The sequence below is a fragment of the Lactuca saligna genome, chromosome 5 (genome assembly GCF_052625555.1).
Source record: "Lactuca saligna cultivar CGN05327 chromosome 5, ASM5262555v1, whole genome shotgun sequence".
Taxonomy (NCBI): Eukaryota; Viridiplantae; Streptophyta; class Magnoliopsida; order Asterales; family Asteraceae; genus Lactuca; species Lactuca saligna.
The window spans coordinates 256573153-256585604 of record NC_136421.1 but is presented as its reverse complement, the minus strand read 5'-3'; positions in this window follow the sequence as shown (position 1 = coordinate 256585604).

Sequence of the window (12452 nt, the reverse complement as noted above, 5' to 3'; positions counted from 1 at the left end):
TACTCCGCTGAATAACTAGGTCAACAACAACAACAACATCGAGGCCTCTCATCTGTTTATTACACACCAACTATCTACCCATGTTCTACCCAACATATTAGTAGATAAAAGTATATATTTTTATACATAGTTTAAAACCTGTATATCATTTTCATCCAATATATATTCCACATAACAGATGAGGCACACCCACATAACACGTATTTCATAGAAAACAAATCAGATCCATGAGATAGACGAAAGTGAATATACATTCACACACATAACAACAAAATATACACATAACACGTATTTCGTATAAAATACTTCATAATTATGCGTTAGAAGAAAGTAACTACACACTCACTTGATCAGAAGATGATCGGACAACACTACGGCTCGTAGGAGTAGTATTTCTCAGCAGATCTAGAAGATTTCTACAAAAATCGAACTTCTCGCGGGCAGAGCTTCGGCTTGGAAACCGCACTTCTCGGGATCTTCGGGATCTCGGGACTTTCTTCGGGACTCGGGAATATTACCGGGGCTTCGGGGTGGCTTCGGGGGTAAAAACGCAGAGCTTCGGCACGAAACGGAGGAGAAATGAGCAATTATGCCCGGACCCCTCGCATCCTATTTATAGGAGGCTGGAACCTCCTCGTACGCGGGGCGTACGCCTGTACACGGGGGGTACAGGGCTCCGAAGTCGTCACTGCATGCGTCATCCGAAGTGTCGACACTTCTTGCTGTACGCGGGGCGTACTCCGGATGAGTCCAGTGACTCGTCTTCGGATAAGGCCAAATTTTATAATTAAATTTAATTATTAATTATTTAATAAACTTCGATAATTCATATCTCCTTCATACGAACTCTGTTTTCGACGTTCTTTATTTCCACGCGAAGGTGAGACCACGCTCTACAACTTTCGTTTAGACTCCGTCGGCTAATTTTGACTTTATTTTTATTATTTACTTTTAATAGGCCGGGACAGAAATTTTCGTTATAAATTCATAACTTCTTCGTTTGACGTCCGTTCTCGCCTAACTTTTTATCGCTTTGATACTAACAACGAGATCTTCGATTCTCGTTTAGATCACTAAGGCTAAATATCACTCTAACGTAAATTTCACTTTTCACGTTAATCAACGTTGCCGGTTCTGTCGCGAAACTTCGACATATCATAACTTCCTCGTTATAACTCGGATTTCGGCATTCTTTATATCTTCGGAAACCTTGTTTCAACTGCTATAACATTATCTGAATATATCAAGTTTATTTTACACTGAAATTTTGACGATTATTTTTATTCTTAATTAATCAAACCACATAATTAAGCTATTAAGCACAAAACACGTAATACTTAAATAATACACTTCTATTATTTCAAAACGGGTTACAAAGGTTAACCTAGACTATCACATTGCTAAAAATGGCAAACCCAGAAACACAGGCATTACATTTACTCACCCTTAAGTTCCTACTCATGTTTTCAAGTTGCAAAAATCTCTTTACGGTCTAAAACAAGCACCAAGGGCATGATATACAGAATTAACCTCATTTCTTCTTTCCTGTGGTTTTCGAAAATCCTGTGCTGATGCCTCTCTCTTTATCTACAATCATGACAACATTTTACTCTTTTTCATGGTGTACATTGATGATATTTTCCTCACAGGCAACAACAATTCATTTATCAACGAGTTTATTGACACCTTGGCAAAACGCTTTTCCATCAAAGACCTAGGAAACCTTCACCATTTTCTTGGTATCGAAGTTATTCCAACCACTCATGGACTCTTCCTATCCTAACACCACCACATCCAGAACCTTCTAACCCAATTCAATATGGATGGTGCAAAATCAGTTGCTACTCCCTTCAACTCGTCTCAGGTCCTCCACCCTATGGATGGCTCCCCTAGTGTTGATCCAACACCGTATCGTAAACTGGTAGGTTCACTACAATATTTAGCCTTTACAAGGCCTGATGTTTCCTTTGCTATTAATCGTTTAGCCCAATTTATGCATTCCCCATCCGAGATTCATTGGCAGGCACTCAAACGGGTATTGCGTTATCTCAAGGGTACTATACACCATGAACTGTATCTTAAACGAGGTTCCTCTCTTGAGTTAAAGGTTTTTTCTAATTATGACTGGGGAGGCATTATGAATGGAGGCCGCTCTACAACTGCATACATACTTTATCTTGTCTCTAATATTTGTTGGATTAGTGTCTAAGTCCATAACTATTTTGGTATGTACTTGACCCGATGGTGCATGGTCCTTTTGGGTTGCCTTCACCAAAGCAACTTGATAGGATGATTTATGGAGAGTAAGGATTAAATATGATTTATTAATGTATTATGAGAATAATATATTAAAGGAGAAATCATATTGTTTAATTAATATTAGTCAATAATTAATTGGTAATTAGTTTTGTGACTAAAAGAGATTAATTAAACTTAAGGGACTGGAATTGTAATTATAGGATAATTGCAATTTGGGCCATGGATTGCCTTATATTAAGGGATGGACGAATTCTAATGGGAAACCCATAAGGAAATCGTCCATGGGCTTAATTAAAGGAGTCTATGGGTTGCTTAGGGCTTAAGCATCCAAATTAGGGTTTCCTTGTTAGATAACCCTAATAGCCCAACTATATAAAGACCCCTTAAGGCTCAAAAACGTGGCTAAGCTTCTTGTAAGGGTTTACACACGTTTTTGGCAGCCTCCATCCTCTCTCCTCTTCATCCTCTTGCTTATGGTGTTTGTGAGCCATTAGAGGAGTGACACTTGTGACTCTAAGCCTTCCAAAGTTAATACAAGGAGATTTGGGATTGTTATTGCTACATAACAATCAAGGTAACACTATAAACTTATTCTCATGTTAATATGATTATATGTATGCTAGAATTAGGGTTTATAGTCTTGGATTCAAAGCATGTACAATAGAGAAACCTAGATCCAAGCATTAGGGTTTGTATGAGCACATAGGATGTCTTATGACCAAAACCCATCAATATTATCTCCTGGAACTCATCACGTCAAAAGTTTGTTTCCCGCTCCTCCACTAAGAGTACAGTGTGGTACTCGGCGAGTTTGAGCGTCAGGTAATGCTTATCTCGGGATTTCTTGCTGTTTTTGCATTGGGATAATTACCTTATCATATTAGATCAATATAAATTCGATTTTATGATATATATGACTATATTCTTGATCTAATTAAAGATAATTATCAATTAACAAGATAATTGTTTCCTTATAAGATAATTGATTAATTATTTTGAGTAAATTGATAAATTGTTTTGCAAGAAATCATTAAATAAATCGAATATGGATAATTATGTGATTAAATGTTAATTTAAAATTATTTGTTATTTGATCCTTGTTGTTATGAAAGGTTTCATATTTTCCCCTTTAGGTTTTATAGTTTAAATTTGAACCCAAAAGTTTTGGAGTTTTGAAATTTAAATAGTTAAAACCCTAATGTTTTGAAAAAGGTTTCAAAACTTGCCCTCAAATTTTGGAATTTAAAAGTTGATTAAAAGTTTAATTAGAAATGTTAAATTCTAAAACCCTAGTAATGTTTTGAAAAGTTCAAATCACACCCTTATGGTTTTATTAATTAATTAAGGAGTATAATTAAAAGAGGTTTAATAAATCCATAAAAGTTTTGGTTAACCATTTAATTGAATTAAAAGTGTAATTGTTAAAGTTAACCACATAGTATTTTAAAAGTATAAAATGCACCCTATACTATATATAACATTAAAAGTCTAACATTATATATGTGTATGAGTAAAAGTCAGTCTTACCGTTAGTAGGCCTCATTCACGAAGCTGGTCTATAAGGGGTGTTTAAGGAAATTGCCTATAAAATGGCGATTGAATGGGTATCCACTCTTACCCACCGCACTCTTGACTAGTGGAGGGTCGTTAGCCGAACGGGTAGGATAGGACGAAACCTTCCATTATAAGTATAATGAAATACAAAGTAACTAAATGTTTTTCAAATTCCCAATCTTAGTTACTTAGGCAAAAGTGAATTGATGCAATTCCATGAAATTACACTTTGTGCCCTTGCGAAGACGTTAGTGGAGCGTGTGTGGTTTACCGGCACACTAAATGGTTCTAAGCAAAGGTTGCAAAGGTTGCAAAGGGTGACTCAATGTTTGTCATAGTTCGGTGGAGCGTGTGTGGTTTACCGGCACATCGAATAGGTGATTGTAACATGTGAGGGCACCATGTAGTTTGCATGGTTATTCACACCCGCTTTGTGATCCTCGGCATCCCAGTCACAAACAAGAGGGGCATATCGAGATTTAAACATGCCATTGAAATGTTCAATGAATCTCAAAGGATCTAGGAGTTTTCATAGATTTAAAACTTAAGTTTCTTTTTCGTTTTTCATGGTGGAAATTAGTGAATCGTCATTCACTTACCTTCAAATGTTCTGCAATTTGGGTTATGGCATCCCTCTCCCGAGTTGTAGGATATTGTGTTGGGTCCTAGCCTTGGAATTTCATTTGGGTGATTTACCAATGACTCAATCAATCAACTAACTTGAATTCGTTTTTCTCCCGATGTCAAAGTTCGACAACTATGGTCTTCTCAAATCCCGTGGAACAAGCATTCCACATGAAGATGATATTCCACAATTCGATCGAGGAACAAGAAATCATGCTTCACTTCCTCCTCCTCCTCCTCCAATTATTCTCCCTGACCCACAAGATTGTAAAATTGAAAGGTTCAATATCACTCAAGCCCTTTTGGCAAGTAAACATAAAGAGGGCAAGTCGGTGTGTGCACACGTCTTAGCGATGAAGTCACACATTGATAGATTAAGAATGATGGGATCCGTTGTCGGTGAAGCGATGGCTGTTGATTGGCTTCTTCGGTCACTTCCTAACTCATATAGTGAGTTCGTAAGAGAGTACTATATGATGAACCGCGACGTGACACTTATAGATCTCACCTACATGCTTATTGCTGCTGAATCAACAATGGTTTGGTGCAACAGAAAAGCAAAGTTGATTGGTGAATCTGCCTTCAAGACCTCTATGGATATAGACAATGGCAATGAAAGACATGCAATGATCAAAAAGTTTGATCATAAGAGAAAGGCGATGTCTGAAGTAGTTCCATGTGTTGTTCCAAAAGAGTCAATTTGCTTTTATTGCCAAAAGAAGGGGCATTGGAGACGAAGTTGCCCTATTTACCTAAGAGATCTAAGAGATGGGAGAGTCAAAAGTATGACTACGATTTAGGTAAGAATCCACTATCTAACTCCATTAAGTTCCTATTCATTGATTCTTAATACATGATGTGATAAGATTGCATTTGAATGTTTTGAAGGATCGGTGAAAAGAAAGGAAGCTTGATAAGAGAGCAAGATGAATCTAATCACAAGTGATGGATCTCGATCGCATGGACTTGAAGATTGGATTTTGAGCTTAGATAGTTGTGATAGAGTTGTTAGAAAATTTCTTTTTACATAGTTTTCAATAGATTGTGCATTGTAAGGACAAATGCTTTTCCGCTGCTTTTATAAATAAAATAAATTTTGTTTGACTTATTTATTTATTTGTTTACTTCCTTGCAATGAAATCGTTATGTGAAAATTGATGTTTGCATATTTCTACAACGAATGGATATGATTCTTAGTTATGTTATTTATGGAAATGTCGAGAATTTACCAAATAGGGAGAGTTTCTCATCGCCCAAGTTTCAATTGGACAGAAACTTGGAATCATGCAACGTGGATGCACGATGAATGAGAAATTACGTATTTGGAAATTAGACTAACTCATTGACAAAGTGTCAAGTGAAGGACTAGGAGATCGAGTACACAAAGTTGTGTGTTGATCAAGTTCACCATAAGAGTAACAAAGATATTCATCATGATTTACTAAAGGCTTAGTAAATATGATTACACTTACAAGATTAAGTGTAATTTTGAATTGATTAAAGGGTTTAGATCAATAGGAAAACGAATAAGAAGAATCAAGTAGGCAGAAAGATAAGAGTTTCCCCATTCTAAGAAGAAGGGAGAGTAGCTTTTATGCTTTATGATAGGTCTTAATGATTAAGAACCATATCTCAATTGATCCTCTAATGAGTCTTGGTACAATTGTATGTCCAAGAAGAGGAATCGAAGATTGAAGAAATGGTCAAATCAAGAAGTCAATCATGCTTCGTTCCAAAACAAGTCTTAAAGCCAAGATTGTGAAATTGAGTGAATAGTATTAAGAAGGTTTATAACATTCATCAATTGTGGAAAGTTGTGATGTCTTGGATAAGACAAAGACCAACTAAGACCAAAATTATGAAGTGTTTTGTTTTGATATAAGCTACACTAACTCTTGAATATTTGTTTGTCAAGAAATGTTTTGATAAGAGAATCGTATATGTCAAGGAGTCAGTGGGAGTCTTAATAGTCTTGAAAAGTTTCAAGAACAAATCAAATAAACCTTATCGATCATCACTAGCACACGAGTTGAGGTTTACAACCTATCGTGAAGACATTATTTTGTTTCTGTGCCAATCCAATCAAGTTAATTATGCATATGAGTCCTATGAGTTCTCATTTGAATGCATAAAAGGCAAGGACCTTGATCAATGGAATGTACATTGATAGGAAAGGGTGAGCTGCTTAACTACTTGGAAGACGTGGTGGGCAGCTGTGCTACCATAAGGCAAGAAATCAAGATTAAGAAAGTTCGATCCATATGAGTTTGAATTTGTCGTAAACTTTGGTTTTAACAAATTCACATGGATAGGAACACATACACCGTTTAAATCTAAGTGTCATAAGATTTCCTCCTTCATGAAAATGATTGTGAGAAAATGCTTTCACTAAGAAAGATTTTAAAAGATAGTGGTTGTAAAATTGCATTCTCGAATTCGATCATGGTTACGGCATCCCTTTCCATAATTTGAATTGTGAGGTTTGGCAATTAGTCTTAATTGTTAAGACACACATATGAACTATCTAAGGCAAAAGTGTATAAGTTCAAGAAGTCTTGATAAAAGATTATCAAAGCACTAAGTATTAAAAACATGGACTTAAGAAATTCAATAGGTATTGTCTTCTGGAAGTTAAGATGTTTATGAATACATCTCGAAGCTAGTGGGAGCATAAGTGTTATGTTTTATAATAATCATCATGATAGTGGGAGCATAAATGTTATGATTGTATGATTATTAAGGCAAGTATTGCATAGTTGGCAATATTAATTATAGAAAACAAGAGTCATACTTTGCAAAGTTGTAAGAGTTGAAAGGTTGTTTTGCTATAATTAAGGGAGAGAATATTATGCTTCATTTCAAATCTAAAGGATTAGGTTGTGAAATGTTAATAAACTTAGTCAAGGGTACATAGTGTGTTCTTAAAATTTCGATTATGATTACGGCATTCCTCTTCACAATTCAAATTTTGAGAACATAGAAAATAAAACATTGTGCGTCGTGTCCCATACACTTCGGGTATAGGATCGATTGCAAATGCTTTAATGTTTGACCATTCTAAAATTTTTCAAATGTCTAGCGCATTTAGAGGGAAAAGGGACTAGAATCGGTTTTGACTAAAATAATTAAACAACTGTCAAAGAACAATCCAAAGTTCGACGAGGATTGGTTGCTTGTGAGTAGTTGGAAGCATGGTATTAATGGACCATATTGACATTATGATGAATAGAAAAGATTCTATTAAGAAATGAGTTGTCATATGGAAAGTATGGAAATGTATCTATATTGGGAAGTAAATATTGAAAATCTAGATTAGAAACTTTTATGCAAAAGGATGTTCAAAGGAATGTACTTTGAGTGAGAGACATCATATCTAAGGAATTTTCTTGTAACAATCTACGTTAGAGGACTTTGTAATATCATTGGCAATAGTCTTTGAGACTTTGGTGTAGTGACATTACAAAAGGATCGTTGCATAAAGTGTTAGAATCTAGTATATTCTATAAGTAACAAGAATTTGATATTCTTACACTTGAGAAAATGGATTTGGAGTTGTAAAATGAGAATGATTGGAAATGTGTTCAATTTGTCTACTTCACAAAAGTAAGAACCATAGGTAAACATTGTGTGCATGCTAGGAGCATGGGAAAAGTGTAATGATTCAAGTAAAAAGTTGATTACCCGAAACGACAAATAATGAGTAATCGATATGCTGATAAATAAAATGTGTTTTGTTTATACTCAAAGGTTTGAGGCCATATGGGATTAGTATTATTCTTGTGTTTCACTTTGCATGTTTTGACTTCCAGAATAATTGAGTTTATTAAGAATAATCGAATTATTGAAACGGGCCACAGTCGTTCATATGTTGGAAGTAGATATGAATGAAGACTGTCGTGAATTGGTGTGTGGATTGTCTAAAAGAGTATTAGACATAAGCAAATGTTTGCTGCAACGTTCATGAGTGCTTACGAATATGATTTGAGCATTGGATTAAACCCACGCTCACTTGGATCACTATCTCGAGTGATTAGTGAGACGATAAAATCTTATATTCTTGAAACCGAGATGTGTGAGTTGTATCTTGCTGATCGGTTGCACATTGATAATATGTAAACGCACTAGTAACTTGGTGTTATAAAACATATTGTTGTGTGTAATTCGGTGAGTGAGTGCAAGTGAGCATTGTATCAAAGTTTATCCATTCCTTTTATCCAAAGTAGGATAAAAGCGATATCTTTGGGCCCCTCGATGGTTTAGTGATGACATACGTAAATGCTTGGCCGGGCTAGGACTAATTTGATTTGTTCAATTAGTCTGTCGTCATAAATCGGAAATCGAGATATAGTACAAAGAGAATGATTTGAAATCATATCTCATACGATATCTAGAATGGAGGAATATATGATCCCTTATCTAAGGACACGCGTATCTGATATGATCAGAGTTGATAGCGGCTTTGGAAAGCTACGATTGCAGATCAGGATCTGAAGTCATACGCAGAATAGTTGTTAGACTTATCCAAGTGGGAGACTGTTGGATTAGTGTCTAAGTCCATAACTATTTTGGTATGTACTTGACCCGATGGTGCGTGGTCCTTTTGGGTTGCCTTCACCAAAGCAACTTGATAGGATGATTTATGGAGAGTAAGGATTAAATATGATTTATTAATGTATTATGAGAATAATATATTAAAGGAGAAATCATATTGTTTAATTAATATTAGTCAATAATTAATTGGTAATTAGTTTTGTGACTAAAAGAGATTAATTAAACTTAAGGGACTGGAATTGTAATTATAGGATAATTGCAATTTGGGCCATGGATTGCCTTATATTAAGGGATGGACGAATTCTAATGGGAAACCCATAAGGAAATCGTACATGGGCTTAATTAAAGGAGTCTATGGGTTGCTTAGGGCTTAAGCATCCAAATTAGGGTTTCCTTGTTAGATAACCCTAATAGCCCAACTATATAAAGACCCCTTAAGGCTCAAAAATGTGGCTAAGCTTCTTGTAAGGGTTTACACACGTTTTTGGCAGCCTCCATCCTCTCTCCTCTTCATCCTCTTGCTTATGGTGTCTGTGAGCCATTAGAGGAGTGACACTTGTGACTCTAAGCCTTCCAAAGTTAATACAAGGAGATTTGGGATTGTTATTGCTACATAACAATCAAGGTAATACTATAAACTTATTCTCATGTTAATATGATTATATGTATGCTAGAATTAGGGTTTATAGTCTTGGATTCAAAGCATGTACAATAGAGAAACCTAGATCCAAGCATTAGGGTTTGTATGAGCACATAGGATGTCTTATGACCAAAACCCATCAATATTATCTCCTGGAACTCATCACGTCAAAAGTTTGTTTCCCGCTCCTCCACTGAGGCAGAATACAAAGCATTAGTTAATGCAGCAGCTGAAATTGCTTGGGTTCAAAACTTGCTCACCGACCTTGGTGTCCCACAAACATCATCTCCTATACTTTTCTACGATAACACATGTGCCACATTCTCTGTGCCAATCCCGTCTATCATTCGCGCATGAAACACGTGGCACTAGATTATCACTTTGTTCGCGAGAAAGTTGCTCATGGATCTCTCAAAGTTCTGCACATCAACTCCACCGATCAACTTGCAGATGCTCTCACCAAGCCACTCAGTCGAAGCCCATTTCTTTGTCTACGATCCAAGATTAGAGTCAATGGATCCTCCATCTTGCGGGGGCGTATTAAGGACCAATGATAACTAAATTTTATATGATTTAATTTACCATCTTTATATTATTATTTTAATAAATACAACCATAAATAATTCAGTCAAAGCTTACCTAGTTTATCTCCTTCTCATCCGGCTATATAGCCTTCCCCTATACATTGATTTTTATGAATGAACATATACTTTCACAGGAACCCTAAATACTTTATACTTCATTCTTTTGTTGCTGCCGGAAAATCAAAAAATCAGCATTTGCTATTGTCGTAAAAAATTAAAAACCTTAACCTTTTATTCCTTTTCATGTTGCCGAATTATCTCATTTGTTGTTGTCGAATCATCTGAAAAATCAAAGATGAATCGACATTTGTTGTTGCGGGAAACCAGAAGTAGTGTCCGATCTTCTACTATACAGTTTGCTTGAGCAGCGACCCAAGAAAGGTAGAAGATGGTGGCTGTTGCTTTTTTAACTTAAAAGAACATTAGAGAAACCAGATAAAAAGGATGCTTTCTTGCCACCGGAAAATGAAAATTAGAATTGATCAGAAGATGTAAAGATGTGAATTAATTATAAAGAAATTGTAGACGCTTTGTAAGTTGGAACCGGATGGAAGCTGTTTTCATTTTCCAGTATAGAATGAATTGTTTCACATTAAAATTTTAAAATATTAAAACATGGTTTTGATATGAATTTTGAGTGTATGGTTGGAATGTGAACTGTATTTTTGTATTAAAGAAACATCATTAAATTTTTTTATGCTATGATTGGAATCGGTCTTAGGCTTGACGGTATGGGTGCGGTCCGAGACCGCACTTCGTGCCACATGGACACGGAACACCGCCCCCAGACCGCGGTCTGGTGCGGTCTCGGCCGCAGTGCGGCTTGTGGGTACCGTGCAATTTGATTGGCCATGGATTTTTGACTGTTTTGACCGTTGAATGGTCTTCAATGTTTTTTTTTTTTTTTTTTTTTTTTTTTTTTTTTTTTTTAAACTTTACTACACACACACACATATATATATATATATATATTACCAATCTACACAATATTTTTACACAACTTTTTATCATTTCTCTACTCCTTTTCTCTATTTTTATTTGAAAAATGTCATCTTCCAAACGACCTAACAAAAAAAAAAACACCAGTCAGAAATACCAACACTCCAGTACCTTCGTTTGATCAACCCATTTTCTCACCTCCGTATTACCACTATGGCGGTATGTTTCCGTATTTTCCACAACGATCAGGGCAACCACAACCATAAACACACCACTACCACAACCCGACTCGGATTTTAATCCATTTGATTTTTTGTCCCAACCCGAGTTTGTACAACAAACACAAACACAACCAGAAACGGTCGTTTCTGATTCTGAGCCGAATTTCGTTACAGAAACTCAGCCCACTCGAGCAGCGAATAAAAGAAAAGAGAAGGCGGAGGCTAGATGTTGGGAACCTTTGGAAGCGTTGGTGTTGGCACAATCTTGGATCGATATTTCAGAAGACGCGACGGTTGGAAAAGACCAAAAGCATGACCGCTTTTGGATTCGTGTTTTACACAGGTTCCATAAAGGAATGAACCGTGGAGAATACCGTTCAAAACATCAAGTGTACTCCAAATGGGGGAAGATGAACAAGGAAGTCATGTTGTTTAATGACTTGTGGAACAACATGAAACATCAATGGAAAAGTGGAGAAAGTGATGAAGTCATTTTGAAGAAAGCCTTGAAAGTGTATCAAAAAGAAAATCTGAAGGCTTTCAAGTTTCTTGAAGTTTGGAATTTTTTGAAAGATAACAGGAAATGGCTGAGTAGCAAAACATCTGACCAACATATCGACAGTGGGTCAAAACGCAGCAGAACATCGGAGTCCGACCACACTACATCAGATGCTCGTGTTCAATTTGATCTGAACGAAGATGAACCTGTTCCAGTTTCACCACCTTCCCGACCATTGGGAAGAGACAAATCAAAAAACAAAGGCAAAGGCAAAGCGTCAGATTCAGATGATTTGAACGAAATGGGAACTGACATGAAGGATATAAAAGAGAGAATGGACAAGATTTTGAAAATTGCTTCTGAAAGAGACCTTCAGAAACAAAGGGAGAGCGACATGCGAATACTAGCAATGGACATGTCGAATATGACCGGGGCCGAGCTTGAAGTGATTTTGGCGATGAAGGAGGAAGTGGAAAACCGTTACATGAAACGTGGCTAATTGCTAGTTTTTTTTTTCAAGTTTTTAATGGTTTCTTGTGTGTTTTTTTTAAAGTTGTTCGTTTTTTGTTTTTACTTTGTTT